The 25,444-nt window shown below is 40.1% G+C and overlaps 1 pseudogene; it reads left to right on the top strand.

Annotated features, from left to right (window-relative positions):
- The first annotated feature begins 18,480 nt into the window (after window positions 1-18,480).
- Window positions 18,481-19,524, top strand: LOC147440266 (uncharacterized; annotated as a pseudogene).
- The last annotated feature ends 5,920 nt before the right edge of the window (window positions 19,525-25,444 follow it).

Raw genomic sequence — 25,444 nt, 5'->3', positions numbered from 1 at the left:
TCAACTAGATTGTCACAAAAGCAGTGACAACCACTTGGTCAAACAATGTCCTCAAATGAAGATCACCCAAGTGAATGCCTATTGTCTTGATTGTGGTGTCATTCACTTGATCCCCAACTGTCCAAAAAATCCAAACCAAATCAGAAAGATCATGAAAAATGTCTCAGGAATTGTTCAGCTACCTAGTAGCTCAGAAAGTGAAAACATCGTACCATTTAAAGTCGTTACAAGAGCACAAGCTCAAAAGGAAGCTAATAAGAACCTAGAGACGAAGAAAACAGAAACTGAGGTGAGTCTAGAGACAAGTGATTCAAAGACAGATACACCTAGTCAAAAAACCAAGAGCAAACGGAACAACTGGAAAGCTAGAAAGGCTAGGATGAAAGCACGTAGGGAACAAGAGCATAAATCCCTAGCTGAAAAGCTTACCCAAGCTGAAAAGAAGATAAGACGACGTGAGGAAAGGGTTGCACCTTGTCTTACACAGACAATTCAACCTCTAGAAGAACCATCCACAGATGAGAAACCAAAAAGTGCTAGTTCAAGAGGATCAGTGTTGGTAGAAAAGGTTAATGAGCCATTAGAAGCCCTCCTCAAATCCTATGAAACAAGGTTCAAAAACAACCAAACCCAAGAACAAAGGTGGATGACAAATCCATATGCGGAACTAGAAAAGGACACGCTTGAAATGTGCCAAAAAAATGATTCAAAAAGCCAGAGATGTACTAGAACTGCAAGTTGGAAAACCTGAGGGTGTGAATCCTGTCCCACCTACACCAACAGTCCCACCAAACCACGAATGAAAAGAGATAGATTCCAATCATGAGTACGGACAAAAGATGAAGGACCCCGCATTAGAGCCAAGGGAAGTATTGAATACCATGGAAAAATCTTCCGAGGGATTTCACATAGCTATACCCGGCAACTATAAAGAAATAGATGGTCTTGACAAATTGTGGAAACCAGTTAGAGAGGCCAATGAAGCAAGTGGGCTAAGCAGACAAGTAAACCAAACGGACGATGGAAGAGGAGTATTTCCTCCACCAATAGAGGAAATTGAGGTTGGATCTCAAATGAATCTAGAAGTGGAATCGTATTGGGGAGACAAAGGATTTGTACAATTTATGGACAGTCAACCCCATTCATTAAGAACACTGCCATACTATACGAGAGAGTACGAGGCCAAGTTAGAGGTTGTTGCAACCCATCATAGAGACTATCTCCCAATAAGGTCATAGATTTGAAAGAGCTGATAGACATTTTGTCGACACCAATCAGTTGTACGATAACGTCAGTCGAGTTGCTCAAAATACGATCAAACATGTGGGCTACTATGGAAAAATGCCTAGAGAAATTTGGTGTTAAAAAACCAATGAATCAGATCGAGGAAGGGATCAAAGAGCTTGAAAGTCCTTAGCTAAACACTCGGCCAGAACCACTAAACAAGGTACGTAAGTACTATGAGGGAGAAGATGGGAACACCGCTCTTTTGGTGGAATTCGAAGGTGTAAAAACCATGGCAATCCTTGATAGTGGAGCCGATGTTTCCATCGCAACAAAAGAGGTCTGGAAAACATGGGGAAAACCAGTAGTGAGGGATACAAGGATGAAGCTGGAGCTTGCTCACGGACATAGAGAAAGGCCCATGGGACTGTTAGAAAAAGTAGTTGTTACTTCTTGTGGAATTGAATACGAGCAAACCTTTGCTATTGTTGACTTTGGCAAGAAAAAAAATATGACTTCATTCTAGGAAGACCATTCATGAGACAACTGAAAGTGGTCCAAGATTGGGGATATGACCATATCTACCTGAGACATATGAAAACCACGACAAGGATAAACTTGAAGGACCATAGTTACAGGGATGTGATGAGAACATCTATGGAGGAGTTTGATTCCGCTACTGTAGCAGGATTAGAACTTCTAACATGGTTGGGTAAGCCTAAAGAACTGTGGATGTGTGGAGCTTCGCAATGCGGAAGCTTAATGCGAGAGGAAGGCATCCTAGAAAGGGCAATTGAAGATACAAAGTACATCCTAGAACCCTTTCCTGAGGAAGAATTAGAGACACTTGAATGGGAACACATCTTGGCTACTTTTGGTGTGTGCGCTATTCAAATCGATCCAACAACAAAGTTTTGTGATGAGAATGGCTATGATGTCGTTCCTTACTTTACAATGAGTGTGATCCAAGAAAATGAAGGCAAAGAAGAAGACGAGTTCTACGACTCTGTAGAACAATTGGAGCTTCAAGAAGATGTAAACAACAAAAATCCGGACAACCCAGCATGTGACATGAATAACACTTTAACAAATGCATGGTTTTATGATTGTCCATATCAAAGACCCAAGAAACAATGTCATTGCTACAAGAATAAAGTGCATCAAAAGTGGATTCCAAAATCCTCGATGGAAATGTAACTGCAACAAGAATCCTCATGTGTGGCTCCATATATGAAGAAAAGACTCAACCTAAAATCACACAGCCATGTCAACGAGCTACCAACGCTCTAATCAAGTGGATACCAAAGTCATCCCAAAAACAACAACCCAAGAGCAAACGGACAGTAACTTTCCATAACCAGTCAAACCACAAAGGCAAAGTGCTAGAATGCAACCTTGTTGAGAATAGCAGTGATAGTAATGATTCTTATGACATTCCCTACCAGGAACTTAGGTCATCATTATCACTAGCAACTTCAAAAACAACCAAAGAAGGCCAAAAGAAAATAATGAGTCAGAACCAAAAAGTTCAACAAATCTGGATACCAAAGAGCCAGATTGGCCAAAAGCAGGTATGGATCAAGAAGATGGAGATCTTTGATCAAAAATCACAAGATCCAATGCCAGTAGAAAAACAGTCGAAGCCTGCAAGAACATCTCAAAAAATCCCAAAGTCGCAATCTTCCACAACTTAGATTTGGGTTTCAAAGAAGTTGATTCAAGCACAAAGAGGTCAGGAATTCATTTGGATTCCAAAACAGTTAGAGCATCAACTCTCAAAGTCTAAATCTCGTCCTCAACCAAGAGTACAAGAGCTAAAGCAAAGACCGCTGAAGACTCACACAAAGACAAGGTGGATCCCAAATAAGTCTCTTCAAACACAAACAAAGCAAGGAGAAGTATGGGTTCCCAAACAAGCAGCATCAATGAAACAACCAATAATCACAAATAAGTGAGTCCCAAAGGTGTCCAATAAAACTATTGTCATTGCACCACCGCTTGAATTCTTTCAATTCCCCCTACGGTTACAATACAATTAGCAGAGAACCCACTCTAAGGAACAATGCCAAATACGACAACCAACCATAAGGCAATACTTCCAAAGAAGCATCAAACAGATAAGTAAGCCTTCAAAACAGCTCTACAACCTTCGATCAAGCAAATGACACAGGAGCTTCAAAGAACATCACATTCCTTAGAATAGGAAGCTTCGCTAGCAAATGCCAATAAGCAAATTTCTTATACCCACATCTTGCACAACATAAGTCTTTTCCATGCATTGAGTGTGTATGCATAATTGGGCACAGTTTTTTATTGCCCAAGCACAACGCATACCCTTGGTGATACCCTGTCGCCAAGGAGGACTCCAAATAGGGGGGGGGGGGGGGGGGGGGGGGGGGGGGGGGGGGGGGGGTGGAGGCATTCTAAATGCGGACCTAGTATTATGAATATTAGAGGGCAATGTTTTGTGAATTGCATTGAATTCTTGCGTTTGTTTGAGACATTTTTGACAAAATTCAGAGTATATGCCCTCATAATAGTGTTACAAGAGGATTACGGGGACAAACAACAACCATAATCCAGATGAAGAAAAGACTAAAGAGATGTTGAGCAGTACAAAGAGAAGCAGATACAGAAAAATGATGATACTTCACGAGGGGGGGATATTTCTAGACGAACACTTTTTGGTGAGCGCTTTTTAGGAATCAGGTGAGCAGATTCCTAAAAAGATTCTCTCTTCCTCTTTGTGGACTATCTCTATCTCTCTCTTTGAGAGAACGATAGAGAGAGAGAGAGAGAGTGCCACATAGAGAGAGAGAGAGAGAGAGAGTTGAGACACAGTCAAAGATATGGAAGCTAGACAAATTGTTTCAAAGACAATATAGACAAGGGTACTTAAAACAAGAACTCTCCTTAATAATAAAAAAGTTACATTTTATTAAACTTGCATTACATAAACAAGAAGTGTTCATCTTCTGGAAGGCCCGGTTTTAGTAGTTGATGTGCTCCCTTCAATTGGCATATTAAGATTCACCACGTTGCTTAGCTGCTGCCTCATTTCCTCCTCTGTGTGATGAGCCCAATCTTCTTCCAGCAAGAGAAAGCTAATTGTCCCATCTCGTTCAAATTGATTAAGCTCCGTATATTGAGTTCCTTGCGGCATTGATAGAGGCGATACACGTTGATGGTTGCCTTGAGAGCCTGACGAAACCAGTCGGCTCCATACAATGCCTCTCCGTTTGGAATGGCTTCCATGGCATCCCACGCAGACTTTATTTACTCTCAAGATCGTCGGACATCGTGAAAGAAGGAGAGGTGTGCTAGGAAGCTAGTGGACGCTTTCACAAAAATAACTCAAGCTATGGCAATTTATAGCCACTGTGGTAATATTATATTATTTTATACACGATTTGACACATAAACAACCAGTACTCAAATATGAAAAAAAGTTGCAAATGAATGTATCCAAATGTGACCATCCTAAGATAAAATTAGAAAGTAGTACAATTGTTTAGATAAAGCATACTAAGAAAAAGTGAGCATTGTCAAATGCTATGCATCCATGCCTGGATGATCGACTCAGTGTCCTAAAGATATCAACATCTGCCAGGATTGGTTGTTTGATGGATAAACATGTTCTCATTTTGGCTTAGCCCTAGCACACGCAGATAAATAAAATACAAATGTTTACATGCAAGATATGGTTTTTGCTTTGACACCTGTTCCATGAAGTCCGGGCATGTGCACGATGGCTGGTTGCTTGTCATCACACTGAAATTTAAAAAATTCATAAATTGATGTTGGAATTTGAAGATTTTGACACCACCAATGCGTCCTAAATGTTCAAAAAACTTAAAAACACCTATCTGCTTCCCTCAATCTAACACCCAGAGAGGAAGAAATTGCCAAAAAAAACCCCTAAAAAGGGGATTTTGGATCAAGGCGCGTGGGGGACCGTTTGGAGAATTCTAGATGACTACGCGTCGTGATTCAACTTTTTTATTTTTTGCCTCACGGCACTCGGAGGGCCTTTTGGAATTTTCCAGTTGCCCCCCCGCGTGCCGTGAAGCAAAATCTTCTTTTTAGGGGTATTTTGACAATTTCTCCCTCTCTGGCTATCAGATTGAGGCAAGTAGATAGACGTTTTTTAAGTTTTTGGTCATTTTGGACGCATAGGCGGTATCAAAAACTTCAAATTCTAACACCAACTGATAATTTTGTGATTTTTTTAAATTTCAATGATGACAAAATCTATATTGAATGAGCGTCGTGTACTTCTGAAAACGACACACGCATTGAATGAAAAAGTGACCATTTTTCAAGGATTTTTGAAAAGTTAGGTTCACTTTTCAGAGTGTTCAGCTTTCCTTTTGGACGTATGCAACAAGTGTAAGTATATTTTAAGAACATTTTCTAGAGAGAGAAATAGAATTTCTTAGAAGGCCCTCCAAATGACTCCGAAATCTCCTAATGGGGTATGTAGAAACCATGCAAGAACAAGAAACATAACTCAGAAGTCAGGATAAACCATCAACTCAGAAGCTCTTCAAACAAGTAAGAAACCCTTGAGACACAAATTAGGATCTAACTAAAAGATTAAAAATTGAGGATGAGTGAGTGGGCAGGTGAATGACACTGTGTGTGTGTGTGTGTGTGTGTGTGTGTGTGTGTGTGTGTGTGTGTGTGTGTGTGTGTGTGTGTGTGTGGAGTTGACATAAAACATTGTAGAAGCTCCTCACATAAGGAACTTTGTTCTGGAGATATCAAAAAAGTAGCATTAATTTACACACACCAAAACACAGAGAGAAGGTCCTCGCGGACCGTGGGTATGGAGAATTCAAGAAGTAAAACTTTTGGCACAAAGTCATAGATAGAGAGAGAGAGAGAGAGAGAGAGAGAGAGAGAGAGAGGAGAGAGAGAGAGAAAGAGAGAGAGAGAGAGAGAGGAATATATATATATTTATTTATGTATATTTATATATATATATATATTTATATATATATATATATATATATATATATATATATAATATATATATATATATATATTTTTATATGTATATATATATATATCACATACAAACACACACATATATATACACGTATATATATACATATATATATATATATATATATATATATATATATATTATATATATATATATTGATAGCCATTTTTCGGCTCTCCGTAATTGCCATAGTGGGTTACCCCACCCTACCAAAATCACCTAAACACTGTGGCTATTCTTACCTTTTCATTGTACATAGGCGTGTGTGAGTTAGGGGCTTTTCCCATATCTTCTTAAAACCCTCAGCTAGCTAGTCACTGGGTTAGTTGAGCCAAAAAAATAAATAAAACCAAAAAAATGAAATATATATGGCCTATTTGTGTGTAAATATTGCATTGTATATATGGCCTGAATATAGGATTTTTTTATAATTATTTTGATATTTTATTCAAATATTTATACCTAGGTGTGTGTTTTATTAAACTTATGTATGTCTTCTTTCATCCTCTTGCACCATAAGTGTATTTTTTGCCAATGTTTACATACTCTAACCTCATATTTTTTCTTTTATACAAACCACCCCCACATTTTCACCCTCACCCTCGTGAAAACAAAAAAATTGATTTCTACTTTCTTAGTCATGTTTATTATATTATTTTCATTTACTTGCATAACTTTTTCTCTTTCACCCAAAATAATACAAAGAGGGACCATATCATATGATTCCAATATCTTTCCATATCCATAATTCCTCCATATTTTTATTATTATTTTTACTCATTATTCTAACACCATGTGCTTATTGAGCTAAAATCCATGAATAGTCCATACACTAGTCCCACCATTTATATATTGCTTTATTCACCAATAATCCTCCTCCATGCATGTGTAAAGGGCAACTTGGATGCTTTGTATTATGATATGATAAAGGAGTGGCTCACTCTTGGATACATTGTACAAATTCAACAAAGGACCCCGGGGGCCACTAAAAGACTTTTGCAGGCATTAAAAACAGGCTTTTTGGTGAGATTTTTGGCACCCATCTCCACTCCGAATTTGGAGCGGTGGTCAAAAGAGAAAATATGGAACAAAAGCTGAATAATCACCTCAAAAACTTTGGTGATTTTTGGAGCAACCACCGGTGAGCTATGATTTTTTGAGTGGACCCCAGTCTGCCCAATTTTCTCACAAGTAGCCCTTAGTCTTCTCTCACCTCTTTCCACACTTCTACACACACACACACTCCTCCCTCTCCTTCCCACTCCCAAACCTGTAACTCCCATGTCCTAATTCACCCTCTTCACCATTGCCACTTCTCTCACACCTCCATAGCCTTCATCCTCCATTTCTACACCCCTAGGTGCTCCCCTTTCTCTCTACATATATGTCCATATTACCATACTCTCTTCAGCTTTGTAAAGAACTTCAAAAAATCAGCAAAAATCCAAGGTTAACCTCTGCAAGTGAAGGCTTTTATCATGAATTTTCCAAGGTTTGAGGATAACATATCTTCATCGACATGCGCTACTTCGCCATGCTGATCGCTTCTTCTTCCGGTGCTGTAAAGAGGTGAATGTCAACTTCTCCAAAGCTTCAACCTCTCTTTACAATCTCATCCCTTCTCTAAATTTTCTCATCATATATCTCACCATTTGGTGAATGATTTTGTAAATATTTTGTAGTGATAATTACTAACCACTAACCTTATTGTAAAATGCAACCCCTACTAGAGTAGGCACTCCCAAATTATTCACTCAATCCCTCTCTCCATTCATCCTCAATAATTCTCTTCCCTTGAGCCCACATCCATGTGATTCAAAGGACAAGAGAGACCCACCCTCATTTAAAAAAATAAAAATATGCATAATCTTTGATTTCTTCAAATAAACTTGATTAGGTCTAATCCTAATCGGGGCTTCTAAAACCTATAAATAGAGCCCTTCTCTCCCTTGTAAATTATCACATGATCACACTACACCACACCATTCTCAACATAACACACCACTCTTCAAGCCTAGTTGTGTAGAGTGTGTGCATTGTGAGTGCTCTATTCCATCACTACACATAGGTGCATGGAGAAGCTTGAAGTTAGTTATGCCATCTAGAGGAGTGGAGTGATACCATACTCTACATCACACTTGTAGCCTACTCTTGTCCAATAAATAAGATTCATAGTTTTGGATGCAATTGTATGCTGCAACTACGACTCTTCTCTCCAAATTCACTTGATAAGTTGGCTCATCAGGTGGTTGAAGGTATATTGTCCTTGAAGTTTGTTGTGCCATTTCATGCTTGGGTGTTTGAGGGCTTGTTGAATTGTTTGCCTAAAAGGTCAATTGTAAAAGGGTGCTCGGTGAGATGGCTCCCGTGACCCTAAGACAATTTTTGTATTGGCAACAAAGTCAAGTTTTGTGTTGTCTCTCTATTTCTCATCAAGCTTTGTGTGCATCTAGTCTTTAAGGCTAAAACTGAGTTGCTCAATTTGATTTGTGCTCTTTACCTCTCTCTGGCATGGTAAATGTTTGTGTTTGGTGTGTGTGGCTATTTTGCATTCCCCTCTCTTTGTGCGTTTGAGTACAAGGAGATATCACGTGCGTCCTAGTTCGCATCTACAAACTAGGTGGTGCCCCTTTTCTTGTTTGGTTTCTGGTTGTGGGTTTGTTTTTGTTATCTCTCATTGTGCTTGCCCCAGCCCCATTTGAGCAGCACGGGAGCCTCGAAGGGTGTTTAGAGGCCGCTCTTCTTGTTGCCCGCCCCGGACCGCTTCAAATTGGTGCCCCCACTGAGGAATGACTTTGTGCTTATTGTTGTTGTATTGCATGAATGCTTGAATTTTAGCATAATCAAGTAGATTATATGAATCATGAAAACTTGTATGACCGAGTTTAATTTCAAGGCAACAAAAATTGATCTAGAATATGGTTTGGATTAGCATAACATAAGAAAGGAAAAAAACATTTTCACATAAGAGTCTAGAATTCATGTTGAAAGACCTTTCAAAACTTTGTGTAGTTAGTTGATGTCATGAGAGAAAATGATTGTTTGGAACAAATCTTTGTGTGGTTCTAGCATTGAGAGACTATGACACGCTATACCTTTGATGATATCCCAATCTTCTTCGGAAATCTAGAAGAAGATGTTGATGATTTTCTTGCTGATTTTAGAATGGTTTGTCATATCCTTGGTAAAAGGGATGACATTGAAAAAGGGGATTTTCTATTGCTATGCCTTAGAGGCAACGCTGAGAAATGGTTTTGGAGTATGTCTTCTCAGATTGAAGATGGATATACCCAAATTTCCAAATCTTTGAAGACCAGATTCTCTAAATTTCCAACAACAGAGACAGCATGGGCTTTATTAGGGAAACTTCAACAACATGGTGAAGACTACTATGCTTATGAGGATTTTTTTTCTCGTCAATGGGGAGGATGTGGGTTTAGCTCTACATTTGCAGATTATGTAAAAATGGAGCAATTTATTTCGGGTTTGTCTCCTTTCCTAAAGACTAAGGTTACTTGTAGTGGACCCTCTACCTTTGAAGAAGCGGTCACTATTGCCCGAAGGAAGTTTCACAAGTACTTCTACATCAAAAATGGTTTCCATCATGCTGGAAGAACCAACCATCATGAAAGTGTTTCTATCAAGAAGTCATCGCCTTTGCCCTACTTGTCTCCTTCTACTCCGACAAATGTTGAAGAAGTTACTTACATGCCAACTGATTATTCAAGTGCTAAAGTGTGTGGCCAAGATTCAAATGTGGAATCTCTTTCTTCTACCTTTATCACAAGCATGCAAAAATCAACACAAGATATCTCAAATGGCATTGATGATTCAAAAATGGATACATCCAACCTTTTGGCGGAGGATCAATTTCTAGTCCGAGCAGACGAAGCTTGTGTGCAACATGACTCTATGGAGAATGAATACCTTGAAGGTAACCTTGATCTTATGGAATGTTCTGAGAGTGTATCTTGTCTAAAAGAAGAGAGTGAAGAAGAAGATGAAATCATAGGTGGGGAGATCATGGACCACATTGATCATAAAGAGATGATTGTGTACATGGAATGCCAACTCCAAAACAAAGTAGAAGAGTGTGAGTTGAATCCATGTGAGGATAATCTTCAAGAAGTTTTTGAGGATGTTGAAAAGCATTGGTATGACCCATGTATGTTAAGCATGGAGGAACCTATCATATAAGAAGCCAAAATTTTCACAAAATCAAACAGTAATCCGTCAACCTTTAAGGTGGTACAATGTGAGGAGATACAACCTTGCCAAAGGGGGGGCTTAGAAGGGGATGAAGAACATGGGAGAGTAGTAAAAAATAAAATCATAAAAGGAAACTATCACAAGGGTATCATTCTCTCCAATGGTGTTTTAGTGGGTGGATCTTCATTCATGGGACAATCTCTTAGCAAGAAAATCCAAGCTTTTAAAGCCCCAATCATCTTCACATTGGGTTTCACCTCTTCAAAGTCAACTTCTCCTCTCTTCACATATACCTTTCATCAGGGGCACCATACCTTCTTAAGTGAGGACGACATGAATACTTGGTGATGAACGAATTTTTCCAAACCTTCTTCATTTCGTTCTTTGGTGTATGGAGGTCGCACATTGTGATGCTTCTGGTCTTCATCCTCAGTACCAAAATCTGTTCTCTTCCAATGTGTTGGAAGCAATAGAAACCTTCATCTATTATCTACTTATGTGGTAAACTATTTGCAATATCTTCCAATAGCAGCTGGAAGCATGGATCAAGCTTTCCTAAATCATGAAGGTCATAGAATTTTTGACTTGATGAGCCTACCCAGGTTGAATGAATTTTATGAGCTACAGTTCAGGAATTTGCTCATACAAGCTCTTGAAGATCGTAGTAGATACATCAACTTTACACAAGAGGAAGAGCAACCAATCTTTTATATCACATTCATAGTGATAGATGCAATGATAGAAAACAATAAAATCTACAAGTTTCTTCAACCAATATCAGTAAGTGTTTCCATACCATACATCTCTCTTTCGGAAAGATATTTCAAGATCTTTGATCCTGGGGGGTGCTTATTTAAACTTTCTCAATGGAGGAGGTTTACTCAGTCACTTCATTACATCCTGCTATTGGCTCTGAGAACCTTTCATATCACACAAGGTTTTTTAATCATACAACAAAGGTTCTTCAAAGATGAGAGCAGACAAAGACAGACGTTACACAATCTACATGTTGTATGATCGGATAGATGGTACATGAATGTACCATTATCTAAGGGGGGGCTATTGATAGCCGTTTTTCGGCTCTCCATAATTGCCATAGTGAGTTACCCCACCATACCAAAATCACCTCAGCATTGTGGCTATTCTTACCTTTTCATTGTACATAGGCGTGTGTGAGCTAGGGGCTTTTCCCATATCTTCTTCAAACCCTCAGCTAGCTAGTCACTGGGCTAGTTGAGCCAAAAAAATAAATAAAATCAAAAAAATAAAATATATTATGGCCTATTTGTGTGTAAATATTGCATTGTATATATGGCCTGAATATAGTATTTTTTTATAATTATTTTGATATTTTATTTAAATATTTATACTTAGGTGTGTGTTTTATTAAACTTATGTATGCCTTCTTTCATCCTCTTGCACCACAAGTGTATTTTTTGCCAATGTTTACATACTCTAACCTCATATTTTTTCTTTTATACAAACCACCCCCACATTTTCACCCTCACCCTCGTGAAAACAAAAAAATTGATTTCTACTTTCTTAGTCATGTTTATTATATTATTTTCATTTACTTGCATACCTTTTCCTCTTTCACCCAAAATAATACAAAGAGGGACCATATCAAATGATTCCAATATCTTTCCATATCCATAATTCCTCCATATTTTTATTATTACTATTACTCATTATTCTAACACCATGCGCTTATTGAGCTAAAATCCATGAATAGTCCATACACTAGTCCCACCATGTATATATTTCTTTATTCACCAATAATCCTCCTCCATGCATGTGTAAAGGGCAACTTGGATGCTTTGTATTATGATATGACAAAGGAGGGGCTCACTCTTGGATACATTGTACAAATTCAACAAAGGAGGGGGCCACTAAAAGACTTTTGCAGGCATTAAAAACAGGCTTTTTGGTGAGATTTTTGGCACCCATTTCCACTCCGAATTTGGAGTGGTGGTCAAAAGAGAAAATATGGAACAAAAGCTGAATAATCACCTCAAAAACTTTGGTGATTTTTGGAGCAACCACCGGTGAGCTATGATTTTCTGAGTGGACCCTAGTCTGCCCACTTTTCTCACAAGTAGCCCTTAGTCTTCTCTCACCTCTTTCCACACTTCTACACACACACACACTCCTCCCTCTCCTTCCCACTCCCAAATCTGCAACTCCCATGTCCTAATTCACCCTCTTCACCATTGCCACTTCTCTCACACCTCCATAGCCTTCATCCTCCATTTCTACACCCCTAGGTGCTCCCCTTTCTCTCGACATATATGTCCATATTACCATACTCTCTTCAGCTTTGTAAAGAACTTCAAAAAATCAGAAAAAATCCAAGGTTAACCTCTGCAAATGAAGGCTTTTATCATGAATTTTCCAAGGTTTGAGGATAACATATCTTCATCGACACGCGCTACTTCGCCATGTTGTTCGCTTCTTCTTTGGGTGTTGTAAAGAGGTGAATGTCAACTTCTCCATAGCTTCAACCTCTCTTTACAAGCTCATCCCTTCTCTAACTTTTCTCATCATATATCTCACCATTTGGTGAATGATTTTGTAAATATTTTGTAGTGATAATTACTAACTACTAACCACTAACCTTATTGTAAAATGCACCCCCTACTAGAGTAGGCACTCCCAAATTATTCACTCAATCCCTCTCTCTCCTTTCATCCTCAATAATTCTCTTCCCTTGAGCCCATATCCATGTGACTCAAAGGACAAGACCCACCCTCATTTAAAAAAATAAAAATATGCATAATCTTTTATTTCTTCAAATAAACTTGATTAGGTCTAATCCTAATCGGGGTTTCTAAAACCTATAAATAGAGCCCTTCTCTCCCTTGTAAATTATCACCTGATCACACTACACCACACCATTCTCAACATAGCACACCACTCTTCAAGCCTAGTTGTGTAGAGTGTGTGCATTGTGAGTGCTCTATTCCATCACTACACATAGGTGCATGGAGAAGCTTGAAGTTAGTTATGCCATCTAGAGGAGTGGAGTGATACCATACTCTACATCACACTTGTAGCCTACTCTTGTCCAATAAATAAGATTCATAGTTTTGGGTGCAATTGTATGCTGCAACTACGACTCTTCTCTCCAAATTGACTTGATAAGTTGGCTCATCAGGTGGTTGAAGGTATATTGCCCTTGAAGTTTGTTGTGCCATTTCATGCTTGGTGGTTTGAGGGCTTGTTGAATTGTTTGCCTAAAAGGTCAATTGTAAGAGGGTGCTCAGTGAGAGGGCTCCCGTGACCCTAAGACAATTTGTGTATTGGCAACAAGGTCAAGTTTTGTGTTGTCTCTCTATTTCTCATCAAGCTTTGTGTGCATCTAGTCTTTAAGGCTAAGACTAAATTGCTCAAGTTGATTTGTGCTCTTTACCTCTCTCTGGCGTGGTAAATGTTTGTGTTTGGTGTGTGTGGCTATCTTGCATTCCCCTCTCTTTGTGCGTTTGAGTACAAGGAGATATCACGTGCGTCCTAGTTCGCATCTACAACTAGGTGGTGCCCCTTTTCTTGTTTGGTTTCTGGTTGTGGGTTGTTGTCTCTGATTGTGCTTGCCCCAGCCCCATTTGAGCAGCACGGGAGCCTCGAAGGGTATTTAGAGGCCGCTCTTCTTGTTGCCCGCCCCAGACTGCTTCAATATATATATATATATATATATATATATATATATATATATATATATATATATATATATATAGAGAGAGAGAGAGAGAGAGAGAGAGAGAGAAAGAGAGAGATTAAGAAAAAAAGCTCTCTCTGTAAAGCTCACTTCAAAAACTAATTTTGGAGTAAAGCGAGATTTTTTAAAAAATTGGTTGGTTGAGCAAAAAACTGAAAAAAGCTCCCTCCATTCCCATCCCGCTCTTCTATTAGCTCCTGTTGTAGTAACTTGACATCATTATCTTCTAAACCATTTAGCCATCTAAAGGTTGTTATGCTTGGTTGTCGCCCATGAGCAGTTGATGCCTGATGCTTCTTCAAGATGTTTATCCACTACTCATAGATTTAATCATTATACATGACCATGTGTGCTTCGTTGTTGACAAATGTATATTTTTGAACATGATGTTTTCCACATTTACAAAGGCATTCAAAATAATGAAAAGAAAATTAACTTTATTTCAAGGCATATTTGTAACAAAAAAGAGTATAGGAAAGTGGAACTTACATCTTAGGGTGCTCGACTTGGATGACCGATAGGAACTCCTGACTTGGGTTTTGTTGGTTTAGAATATGCAATCCATTGACTACATCCATGCTTCAAGACCTCCACATAAGGTTGGTGCTTCATTGTTGTTATTCTCTCCATGTTCTCCATTTTGGATATTTGAACAGGGTGTAAGCATGTTAACGTGTTACTAAAAATGTTTTCCGGGACAATGCTAGGTAGTAGTGCTTGTTAGCACATGTTGAAAAGCTTAGACAATGTCCATTTTCAAATAAAAATGTCCAAAAACAATTTTTATCCGTTCATCTTTTTTGGTTACTAAAGTCTTGGGGTCATGGAATTGCTCAGCTCTCTCTCTCTCTCTCTCTCTCTCTCTCTCTCTCTCTCTCTCTCTCTCTCTCTCTCTCTCTCTCTCTCTCTCTCTCTCTCCCCTCTCTCTAGCAAGCATTTTGAACCAGGATTGCACTGTCCAAGATGATGATCTATCCAAGCTCTCTCTCTCTCTCTCTCTCTCTCTCTCTCTCTCTCTCTCTCTCTCTCTCTCTCTCTCTCTCTCTCTCTCTCTCTCTCTCTCTCTCTCTCTCTCTCTCTCAGGCATTTTGAACCAGGATTGCACTGTCCAAGATGATGAGTGTTAGAAGCTGGACACACCCTACGGAAAATGACTGCTCGACAAATTATTATTTCTTGTAATTATTCATTTACTGAGAAAACCTGACATTTCACCTTTGTAAATATTGGGGCTTACAGAATTTTCCAGATTGTATCCCAGTTTTGACACTTAGATTGAGTAGATGGTTAAATTAGAACATTAAGGTTTGAGAATTGTAAGGTATTTATACCACTTTTTGACCTTAATGAAAAAACTTTTTGTCATTTTAAAAATTTTGAAGTCTGTGAGTGAGCGTACTGTGTCCGAGAGAGAATGAGAGCTTCATCTTGACGCTACGCGCGCACCGGTGGTCGAAATCGAGTGCGGAGAAGTGCAACGTGTTGCCCCGACGAGAGCTACGCGCCACTACCTACATTGTGCACGTACGGTCCGCTTTTGCGAGCTCCATCTACGAGCTTCATCTTGTGATTTGGTGAGCATACGTTGTCCGATTTTGCATTTTCAGCATATCCACGTGTTTGCATTGATAGAGCTACACATTAGGCGCTTTAGTTTTCGGAAACGACGACCTGCAAATTTCGGCTAGACATCCTACGTGATTTTGCACCAGGTGTTTTGGGTTGGGATTTTGGTTTGTAGACCTTAGGGAGAGCGACCTATTGGTGTTAGTAGGGTCTCCTTCAAGTTCTGTGGTGTTTTGAGATTTTTTTATGGGACTTCGGCTCTAGAAAGCGTTGTAGGAATTTTTCTCTTATGCACTCCTGAAGGATGTAGCTTAGACATTGGGTAGAGACCTCTTAGGAGTCGGTCGAGTGTAGGTTGACACTCTATGCTTGCTTCCATGCGCCTGCAGGTCGAGCTTCGTCCTCAGCTGACAAATCTTGTTAGGTGAGTTCTCACTGTGCTCACGTCCGTCGCGGCGTATCCGTTCAACATTGGCGTCGCTGCCAGGGACGAAAACCCTAGGTAGGTGACCGAGACTAGTCCTTGAGGATAGGGATTCTTTGGCTTGCCAAGATTCTCGTTTTACATTTAGATAGGATCAGAGGGTGGAGGACTCTCTAGGTCTTAGAGGGAGTCTAGGGACCGTGTGTCTCCCTAGATCCTTCGACTTAGGTAGACTTAGGTAGTTTTAGTTGAGTTGTGGAGTAGAGAGTAGGAGTTGGAGTGGTAGAAGCGGTGAGAGGAGAGCTTGGGAGTACGGAGATGTCGGGAAGCAACCAAAACACCATTATCACCATTTCACATGATGAGTAGGAGTAGAGTAAGTAGGACATCATGATTCAGGATCTAGAGTACTTCATGCATGTATACTTGCTTGTTAGATTCATCACAAAGTTGTAAAAGACGCAAAAGTGTGTTTGAAAGTTGAAGTGAAGTCCAAAAGTTGATGTGAATGTTTCTGATAGAGCTGCAGAGCATCAGGAGCATTTCTGTCAAGAAAAAATTTAATTTTAAGCCAGGATACATCCTACGCGTAGGATGTCTACAGGCTAATCTGGTGGGAATTTTGGAATTTTGAGTTGACCAGTATATCCAGAAGGTAGGTTTTCACCTGGAAAGTGGAAATTTGACCATATCTTGACAGGATAAGGCTAAATAGACATAAATTTCCAGACATCCTACCCAAATTGTGTCAAGGAATTATTTAAGACCAAAACCATAGGATGGCTGCATGAGCATGATCTGCATGATATATTGAGTGACTGTGAGACGTTTCATCTCATTTGGGTGAGAAAATTGGGTTCTAAGCAGACTTTAGCACTTTTTGATTGAAAAAGGCTAGGACAGCTAAAATTGGGGACTTTTGAAATCCAAATCAAAATTTAAGCATACCACTGGGTTGTTGAAATCAAGAGGAAGCTATGGATCAAGTCTGGGATCAAACAGACCACAAAGACAACCTACGCGTAGGATGTCATCTGTGTGGTTTTGCACTCCAAACTCAATTTTGAGCATACCAAAATGATCAGCACCTCAAGAGGAGTCTATGTTGTGCATTTGAAGCCATTATAAGCAAAAAGACATGCTACGTGTAGAATGTCTAAAGCAAGAAATTCAAGCCAAAAGCTGACTGTAGGCATAGCAGGGTGTTGTATAGCCTAAGCAAGCCTCCTAGTCAATTTTGGTCAAAATTAGAGTTGATTGGACTGATCAAGACCAACATCAGGTTGTCGGAACAAATTTCTGATCCATTGACTAGCTTATAGGTGTCCAATCAAAAAGTAAAAACAAATGTGGACTCAGCACATCAAGGGGAATCCATAGTGCAAAAATCCAAGCAAAACAGAGCAGGAGACATCCTACGCGTAGGATGACTACTGGGGCTTAGTGAAGAGAAAATTTGATTGAGCTTATGCAGTGAGGTTCCATTTGACTTAAGGGTTCCAGAACTTCTTTCAAAAGTGAATTTGGACCTGGTTTGACCTTTTGACGGAGCAAAGACTGAATTCAGACTTTTCATGTAAATTGACCAACACCCGAGGGAAGTACATTTCCAGATTAGTAGAACTAATCCACAACACCAGAAGTGTATAAAATACAGTAGTGGTTGAGGTTAACTCTCCAGTTATACCAATCATTACTAAAATCACCTCTAGCGTTAGATGCTTTGATTCGATTGCCGAAATTAAACGCTTGTGTACAAGTATATTCAGCATCAAAGCAAGAAGTTGTGCGGAGACTGACCCTTTGCCAGGTGAGTGGTTGGATTTGTAATAAATTGCATTGCTAAATTTGATGAATTTAAGATCAAGAAGATACATTTTTAGAGACCAAAAGGTGGTAGGTGACCAAGGTAGCTTAGTGTCCACCGAGGAGAGTGTAACTCAGGCAAGGCTAGATCCACTAGCACCGATTATTGAGGAGGGTAGTGATACTGACACTTCATCAAAAAAATCATTCTTCATGATGGGTAGTCAACAGCCAGGAGGTTTGACCTATGACAGACCAATGCCAGGAGAAAGCACCTCCCTAAATCCTTTGAATGATTCCAAGTTCACTGTGATCTTCTTAGAAGGAACAAACTCGAGGAGAGCCCCAGTTTATTCTGACTATCGAGGACGCAAGTGTATTTGTATTGAAGAAAGGCCGGCTCAGAGACTGGAGATAATTCGAGTCTATGATGATGGAGATAGATTTCGAGACGAAAAGGGGAACCACTATCTGATAGTTAGTAACCCTGAAGATTACAACAGATATGGAGATAACGTGGCGAAGGGGAAAATGGTTTCAAAAACTCAAGAACCGCCTCCAAACATTGATCGACCTGGAGCAATTTTTATGTATGATAAGAAAACAACCAGGGTCATAACCTATAATGAGAATGTGGGAATTTACAAGCATGAGAGCGAGGGAATAGTCTCTTACTTTCGTTGCAAAGGACCCTATCCAAACGAGTTAAGCAAAGACAAGGTTCTTTACTTATTCTCTTATGAAATTGCTATGGGGAAGGATATCATTTTTTTTTATAAGTACGAGCGAGAATACCAACGTATTCTCCCAGAGGAGGTAGAAAAGGCAACAGTTCCAGGAGCATCAACATATGCCCCCGATGAAGTGCCAAGAGCCACCTACACCCCTAGCAAGTCGACAAATCCCTTTTCAAAGGAGTATGACGCGACCTCACATTCTACCCAACCATAGACATTCAACAACAAAAACGAACCAACAACCCAGCCATCATTGCAGGCATGGCTTCGACAGACTGCAACATTAGAACAAGACCGAAACCGAGATGGTTATGAAGCCGCACGAGGGCTAAGGGATTTACAAGAACCACCACTCTATTCACGGTATCAAGGAGAGCGTAAGCCAAAAACTCAAGGGTCAACAGAGCTTGGAAGACCACCCATAGAACAAGTTCGAAGAGATGAACCATCTCTTGCAAGAACTCTTAGAAATTATGGCTTAGGAGCACCACTGGGAGAGGAACCCGGCCACTACCGAAGGCCAGAGGAGGTATATAGATTGGGACGAGGAGATCCAATGATGAGATTTGTAGACCATCGTAGAATTAGACCTTCTCAAGTGCAAAAATGGGTAAACAAGAAATACACCGGAAACAGGGATCCGAGAGATCATGTAGCAGCCTTTGTGCGTGTAATTAGAGCTGAAGAGGTGTTAGACTTCCCTACCCAATTTGCACTGTTTGGACTAACTCTAGAGGGTGACGTTGCTACTTGGTTCGATTGTGTGAAGCGTAGAGACTTTGAGTCTATGGAGGAGGTGTTTGACGAGTTATCGAGGAATTCTCACAAAGGCGGATAGCTCATAATACAGTCTCACAAATCCATAAATTCAAACAGAAAGATGGGGAGTCTATGCGAAAGGCAGCCCTACGACTAAAAAGATATGTTAAGTTCTGCCCTGTGGAAGAACTGCCAATTCAGTCCAGACTTATGATTATATTTATCCAAGGACTAAGGAATGCAGATCTCGAGGAGGACTTATATATGAAGAGGAGCACGAAGTTAAATGAGTTAACTAAGGAGGCTCTTTACCTTGTAGACAATTGTGCGGTCTACAAAGAGGGTGAGTTCAAGGATCTTGACGACGATTCATCCTCACAACAAAGTGGAAGCAAGTCTTCTAAGACAGCACCGAAAGGAGAAGTAGTTGTAAACTAGGAGCAGCTTGTACTGGAAGTGCTAAAAAAGATTAACTTGTATGTCAAACCCCAAGTGGTGTGCTATTGAACAAAAATGGACAAACCATGGGACGGAGGAATTCTATTATAACAAGGGATATGTGAGAGAGAGACCTTACGCTCCCCAAGCTCAGGTGGCATCTCCTCAAATTCCAGCGATGCCTAGGTATCAAGCAGGCAACCTACCAGGACCTGTAGGTGTAGAAAGACCACAACCAGTGTTGGGGCAACAACCACCCCTACCAGGATTATGACCAATCGGCATAAGATACACACCAACAGTCATCGAATCAGAAGCGAAGGCTTTGGTGCCTATGCATGCATATTATGAAGATCCCAATGGATATGCTGCAAATCTTGTCTATTATCCACTGGAAGAACCCTCAACACCAGAACCATGGAGCATGATAGGAGGTGCAGAACCACCAACAGCTGCGCAGGCAGCGGGAGAAGGAAGATATAGCTTGGATGAACGAACATTGTTATTCATAGCCAACGGAGGCATGGGCGGGCAGAGACATGCATACCAACAAAGAGGAGCTCAAGGAGTACCTCAACAACTTAAAGGACCTTGCTACAAGTGTGGCAGAGACCATTGGCTAAGAGACTGTCCTCATGATGAAATCATTAGAGTCAACACATATTGCACCGAGTGTGGAGTTCCTCATTTGATTCCTGATTGCCCTAAGAATCCGAGCAAAGGAGCAAAAACTACCTTGAACATGCTGCAAGCAGTGCCTTCCAGTGGAGGGTCATAAAACGAAACAATAATACCTATTCAAGCAGTGACGCGAGCCCAAGCTCAAAGAATGACGAACAAACCTATAATTGAAGAGCCAAAAACCGATGCCCAAAGTTCAGAAACAAAAAATTAGAGAAGCACTTGGAAAGTTAGAAAGGCGCGTATGAAAGCCAGGAGAGAACGAGAGCAAACGGCTCTATCCGAGGAGTTAAAACACACAAAGGATAGATTAGAGCGGTTAGAGGACCTAGCTAGCCTAAGCGCACACACTACGGCAACCATAGCACCCAAGGAAATAGCAGAACCCAAAAGTGCAGGATCAAGAGGATCAATACTGGAAGACAAGGTAAATGAGCAGTTAGATGCAATTTTAAAAGCTTACGAAGCCAGACTCAAAAGAACCAAACCCAAGAGCAAAGATGGATGACTTATCCATATGCTAAAATAGAAAAATAGAGGTTGGAAATGTGTAGAAATATGATTGAAACAGCTCAATCTTTGATAGAAAACCCGCTTGGTAAACCTGCAAATTGGCATGAAGTACCGGCTCCCACCCCTATCAAACCAACTTTAGAGAAACAAGTAGAAACGAAGGAAAGACTCACGAATGCCTTTGAGTCTAGGGGAGAACCTATCATAGCGCCAAACACAACAGATGAGACAAGTGACGGGTTCCAGCCTAAAACATTGGTAGAAATGGGTAAGGACTGTAACGGTCTAGATGATCTGTGGAAGAAAATCCGTGAGGCCAACGAAGCTAACAGGGTGAGTTACCACATGAACATCACGAGAAAAGAGAAAAATGAAATCTTACCTCCTATTAAAGAATTTGAGGCAAGATCACAAATGAACTTTGATATACATTCACAAGAGGGAGACCAAGGATCAATTAGTTCGCAGCACATCCAACCAGACTCGTTGAAAACTCTACCCTCTTACCTAGGAGAGTATGAAACCAAGTCTGAGGTGAGAGCAATCCCATCTCAAAGACTTTCTTCTAACAAAGTGATGGATTCACAAGGGTTGATTGAGTTATTGTCCACACCGGTGGCATGCACAATCACATTAGCCAAACTCCTAAGGTTACGACCAAACATGTGGACCACAGTAGGCAAATGCCTAGAAAAATTTGGAGTGAAGGACCCCACCTCGAAGCTTCAAGAAGGGATCAGAGAATTGAACAGTTCTCAACTAAACACTAGGCCAGTACCTTTAAACAAGGTTGGAGAGTATTGTGAGGGAGAAGATGGAAACACCATGCTACCAGTAGAATTCCAAGGAGTAGTTTCCAAAGCTATTCTTGACAATGGAGCAGGAGTCGCTATCGCCACCAAGGATATCTGAAAAAAAGGGAAAAACCAGCTTTGAGAGCTACCAGAATGAAATTGCAATTGGCAGATGGGTGTATGGAAAAGCCTCTAGGACTCTTAGAAAAAGTGATTGTCACCTCATGCGGAATCGAGTATGAGCACACATTTGCAATAGTCGATTTCGACAAAAAGAACAATTACGAGATCATCTTGGGAAGACCATTAATGAGAAAATTAAAGATGGTCCAGGATTGGGGTTACGACCACATATACCTCAGACATGGCGAGACAACAACCAAAATACACCTAAAAGACCATAGTTACAAGGATGTGAACCAGACACCAATGGAAGAGTTTGATTCAGCTACATTAGCAGGGTCGGAACTCCTAGCATGGTTAGGTCAACAAAAAAAGCTATGGATGTGCGGAGCTTCACATTGTGGGAGCTTTAAAAAAGAGGAATGCATCTTAGAAAGAGCGATTGGGGACAAGGATTATATTCTGGAACCTTTTCCTAAAATTGCCTTAGAACCTCTGGAATGGGAACACATACTAGCAACATTGGATGTCTGTACCATTACAGATAGTCCAACAACAAAATTTTGCAATAAGGATGGCTATTATGTGCTACCAATTACATGGTAAGCCCTATACCAGGAGGAGATGAGATGGTAGAACCACCAGAACAAGAAGAGTTTTATAACTCGGCTGAGCACCTGGAGGTAAATAACGATGCAGATTATGAGTGTTCAGACAGCTCAAGTGAGCATGGGGAGAAAACAGAGAATATCAAGTTTTATGATTTTTCTAATCATCACCCTAGACGCCAGGAACGCTATAGGAGAAAACGAGCAGGAAACAAAGCGAGAGAGAACCTGATGCCCAGGATCAAAGATAAAACTCACTATCTAATCCTTGTCAAAGCAGAGTATTGTGTAAAAGATCAAATATCAGGAAGATTCTCAAAAGCTCGAAGGGAAAGAACGCGAGAGGAAATAAGACAAGTACGGAAAGCTGAAACAGAAACGTAATCACAAAATCTCAAAAATAAAAAAAAAGAAACAACAAAAGACCCAGAGTGGACCAAACTGGAGCGTAAACAGAAATACCAAAAACTAAAACGGTCTTTACGAGAGGTATGGACTACTGAGGAGATAGTGATGGTAAGGGGGAGTCATAAAAAGGAAACATGAATGTACCATCACACTATCGGAAATTCACCATCCAGGATAGAAAAATCATAATGACACCACCAGTCAGGGAAAGAACAAACTAGGAATCTTACGATGGGCCAGAAAATGCAAAAAGGATAGCCCTCGCTGAACCAGGTGAGAAGCCTCAGCCGGTCTATATCGCAACCGATTTAGAGCCTGAAGAAGAAGAACTGCTAACACAACTTCTCAAGAAGTATAAAGATGTTTTTGCATGGTCCTACAAAGACCTCAAAGGAGTTGATCCATCGATATGCCAACATACAATTCCTTTGAAATCAGATGCCAAACTTAGCAAACAGCGTCCTTATACATATAATGACACATTTGCTAAACGAATCAAAGAGGAGATTTCCAAGCTAATGGATGTTGAATTCATCTATGAAATCAAACATACAGATTGGGTGTCACCCATTGTGGTTGTCCCCAAAAAGAACGGAAAACTGCGAGTGTGTAAACCTCAAGAAGATAAATGCAGCCACCATAAGGGACAATTATCCCTTACCGATCATAGAACATGTACTTGAGAGGGTGGCCGGGAAACGGGCTTATTCCTTTCTAGATGGGTTTTCAGGATACAACCCACTGGCAATTGCAATAGAGGATCAACATAAAACAATGTTTGCCACAGAATGGGGAATTTATGCGTATCGAGTTATGCCTTTTGGCTTAACTAATGCCCCATCTACTTTTCAAAGGATAATGACGCATGCGTTCAAAGAATACGTGAGAATATTCTTAGAAATATACCTGGATGATCTTTGTGTACACTCTCTTCTACGAGAGGAACATATTGATCATTTGCAAAAGGTATTTGAAAAATGCAGAACATATCGAATTTGTCTTAACCCGAAAAAGTGCATTTTCATGGTTAGGCAAGGCTGCATCTTAGGACACATTGTCTCAAGAAATGGCATAACCACAAATCTAGACAAAATGAAAGTCATAGTAGACCTTCCCAAGCCTACTAATGTGAAACAAGTGCAATCCTTTATGGGACACTGCGGATATTATCGAAGATTCATATATATGTATGCAGTCATCGCACAACCTCTGTATCGTTTGTTAGTCAATTTTGATTGGACTGAGGAGTGTGAAACTTCATTCCAAAAGCTGAAGGAAAACCTTGTATCCGCACCTGTACTTAAAGCACCGGATTGGAAAAAGATATTCCATGTTCACATTGATGCATCTGCATATGCAATCAGGAGTATTCTGGCTCAACTTGGAGACGGAACAATGGATTTTCCAATTTGTTATGCAAGCCGACAGTTAAATAGTGCGGAAAGGAAATACACAACCACCGAAAGAGAGGGGTTAGGAATGATTTATGCTGTAAAGAAATTTCGGTATTATTTGCTCGCAAACAAGTTTGTGTTCTTCACAGATCATCAAGCTCTTTTGTATCTGGTTAATAAACCATGCAATACTGGGAGAATTGTACGATGGTTTATTATATTGCTAGAGTTTGATTTCACAGTGGTGGTTAAAAAGGGTAAAACTCATCTACGGGCGGATCATCTTTCAAGGCTACACAACCGGGAAGCTCTTGAAGGAGTAGATGATGACATACCAGATGCTTATCTTTTCAATATTGAAATGATACCCAAATGGTCTCAGGAAATTATTAGCATTCTTTCCTTTGGAGATAGGTTTGATAACACGGAAGACAGATCCAAACAACAAGCAATTCGACAAACAAAAAACTTCCAGTTGATTCCAGGACGGCTGTATCATCTAGGATCAGACCAGATTCTACAATTATGTATAAATCTAAAGGAATTCGAGTGTTATCTTGAAGAAGCACATGTCCAGGATTGTGCATTTCATTATTCAACAGTGAAAACACACCAGAGACTGAAACAATTGGGGTTTATTGGCCAACTATGTACGCGGACACACATGCTTATGTTAACAATTGTACTATATGTAGTGCCAAACGACCAGTGGATCACGCGACATTGTTTCAGGTAAACATTGCACCTGCATGGAGTCAATATATCATTGATTTCTTAACCACAAGGAAGTTTCCTGAAAACATAACAAGAGCACGGAAAAGGGCTATAGAGCTGGAGGCTCGCGACTATAATTTAATTGGGAACCAACTCTATAAGAGAGGAAAGGACAATCAACTTAGAATCTGTGCAAGTGAAAGTGAATACCTGCTGATTCTAGAACACGCACATGGAGGAATAAGTGGAGGCCATTATTCAGGCGATAAGACGGCAAAAATTGTCTTAACCGCAGGAATATGTTGGCCTAATTGCATATGGATGCT

The sequence above is a fragment of the Adiantum capillus-veneris genome, chromosome 15 (genome assembly GCF_014529385.1).
Source record: "Adiantum capillus-veneris isolate H3 chromosome 15, ASM1452938v2, whole genome shotgun sequence".
Taxonomy (NCBI): Eukaryota; Viridiplantae; Streptophyta; class Polypodiopsida; order Polypodiales; family Pteridaceae; genus Adiantum; species Adiantum capillus-veneris.
Note: the sequence above shows the minus strand (reverse complement) of the source record. Positions and strands in the feature narration are given on the sequence as shown.